Source organism: Cyprinodon variegatus, unplaced genomic scaffold (genome assembly GCF_000732505.1).
Source record: "Cyprinodon variegatus isolate N-32 unplaced genomic scaffold, C_variegatus-1.0 Scaffold598, whole genome shotgun sequence".
NCBI classification, from domain to species: domain Eukaryota; kingdom Metazoa; phylum Chordata; class Actinopteri; order Cyprinodontiformes; family Cyprinodontidae; genus Cyprinodon; species Cyprinodon variegatus.
This window is the reverse complement of record NW_015151051.1, coordinates 226,399-228,530: the sequence shown is the minus strand read 5'-3', so window position 1 is coordinate 228,530 and position 2,132 is coordinate 226,399. Positions and strand designations below refer to the sequence as shown.

Here is a 2,132-nt window from a genome sequence, read left to right as displayed (position 1 = left end):
AAACAATAAAGGGAAAAAAAATTTCAACCTAAAAAAAAATTGACCGTTCGGAAACACTTGTTTTTGGCTATGTAACTGTGTTTTGCCGCTTGCAGTTTTGTCTTTGCACTTGAACGAGTGTTACCGAACGGTCAATTTTTTTTTAGATGTAAATTTGTTTCCCTATAATGTATTTTTTTTCTCTAAAATGAAACTTTCTCTCACCTAAAATCTAACTTGTTTAAAATGTAAATTTGTTTCCTAAAATGTAAATTTGTTTGCTAAAATGTAAATTTGTTTGCTAAAATGTAAATTTGTTTTTAAAAATTTTAACTTTTTTTTCAAAAAAACATTTGTTTCATAAAATATAATTTTGTTTCTTCAAATGTTATTTTGTTAAAGTGTTTTTGAATTGTAAATGTGTTTTGCACTTCTCAGCCGCCGTAGATATAAGTGGGAGCCATCAAACCAACAAAGGTAACGGGAAAAAAAATATTGTAAAGTTTATTAAATATTGTTAAAACACTTTACAGTATTTTATTGTTTATCTTTTAACTCTTCACTATTATGTTATTCTTATACATTGTTCTAAGGTCCACATTTAAGGGTGACCATTTTTCATTTTTTTAATAATCTTTTTGCTGATGTAAACATCAGAACTTCCCCACTGAGCGACAATAAAGGGATTTTCTATTGACAGCTTTCCAGAAGCATCCTTAGACTTCTATCTAAACGGGACATCTTTATTACAGTTTCCTAATTATCTATACGCTTTAATTTGCTTAAACCTTTAGAGCCTGAACCCTGAAATCAGACACAAATTTCTAATTTTTCAAATTTAGAATCCTCATTAAACTTTCTGACAAATGAGATAAAAAAACAAACATTTTATTTAAGGTTAATTAGATCATTTATTTGGATCCATTTTGTTGCAGGTATTTCTGTTCCCTGCATGTGTCTGATTGTGTAGCTCAAGAGTTAATTTTACTATTGGAGGAGGAGAGAGCAGAGCAGCAGATCAGCCACTAAACCTAAAGTTTCCTCTAAATAAATAAAATAAATGCCGTTTTCTGCTTTGCTTGTTGTTATTTAGCAGAAGCATTGCATTGCTGACTGATGGAGGCAGTAGTTGGAAAAAGGCCGTGAGCAAATTTTAAAAATGGTGGAATGTATCCTTCTGGCTCTCTGGGTGCTGGGCCCCCCTAAACCTGTGATCCTGGATCCGCCCCTGTGTGGACGCCTGCTGTTTCTTCTAATGATCCGTGGAAAACGTGGAACACGCTCGCCTGGGAGGAGTCTATGAGCAGACAGGCTGTTAGATTCGCACTAAAAAAGAAGCGTGACGTGCAGCTAACTGCCTTTATTTAAACAGAAGCATAAAACAAACAGGCTGACAGGAAATCATGGAACGACGTTAAACATTCAAAGCTCACATTTCTGGAAATTCACGCTCTGCTTTCAGCAAAACGACAGAGAAATGTTCTAAACTGTGATTCTTTGGGGACTGCAGCTCTGCGACGCCACAGAGCGCATCCTGCAGCACCGAGAGGGGCTGTGAGGTGAGGTGTCACGGTGGGCTCCGCCCACAATGACCTCCCAGCGTTTCTCACAGCAGACGCCACATCAGTTCACACACAATAAAAAGCAGAATGCACTTCTTCCTGCCTCTGGGCAGAGAACTACTGCAGCAGCAGAGGTTCATTAAACACCTAAAATAACTCTGATGAAGAGCGAGAGCGTCTCACCGCTCTGGAAACATCCGCCGCCAGAATAACGGAGCCTGATTGGAGGATTTAGGAAAGTTCATATAATAATGGCTTTACATTTCAAAATGATCTACTTAAATAAAATTAATACTTCGTCTTCCTCTGGTAGCTCATCTGAACACAGCAGAGAAACATTGATTTACGTTTTTGCATCATTGTTAATTTTTTATTTCTTATGTTGATAGTTTACATTTTTTTTCCATTATTGTTGAAAATTAAAACAGTTTTTTAAAAGTAGATTTGAAGACAGAACACCCTGGAAGTGACACTTCACTATCAAAATTAATATTTTTATACATTTTATATTTAAAATTTTTGTTTTTTCAAACTTTATATTTTCAAATTTTATAGTGTTTACATTTTTAAATGTTCAGTTTTTACACATTT

General features: G+C 34.9%; 1 protein-coding gene across 1 annotated transcript in view; it reads right to left on the bottom strand.

The window, feature by feature from the left end:
- Positions 1-2,132, bottom strand: part of syn3 (synapsin III) — a 141,177-nt gene that overhangs the window by 138,168 nt on the left and 877 nt on the right. The gene's annotated exons all lie outside the window — the stretch shown is intronic.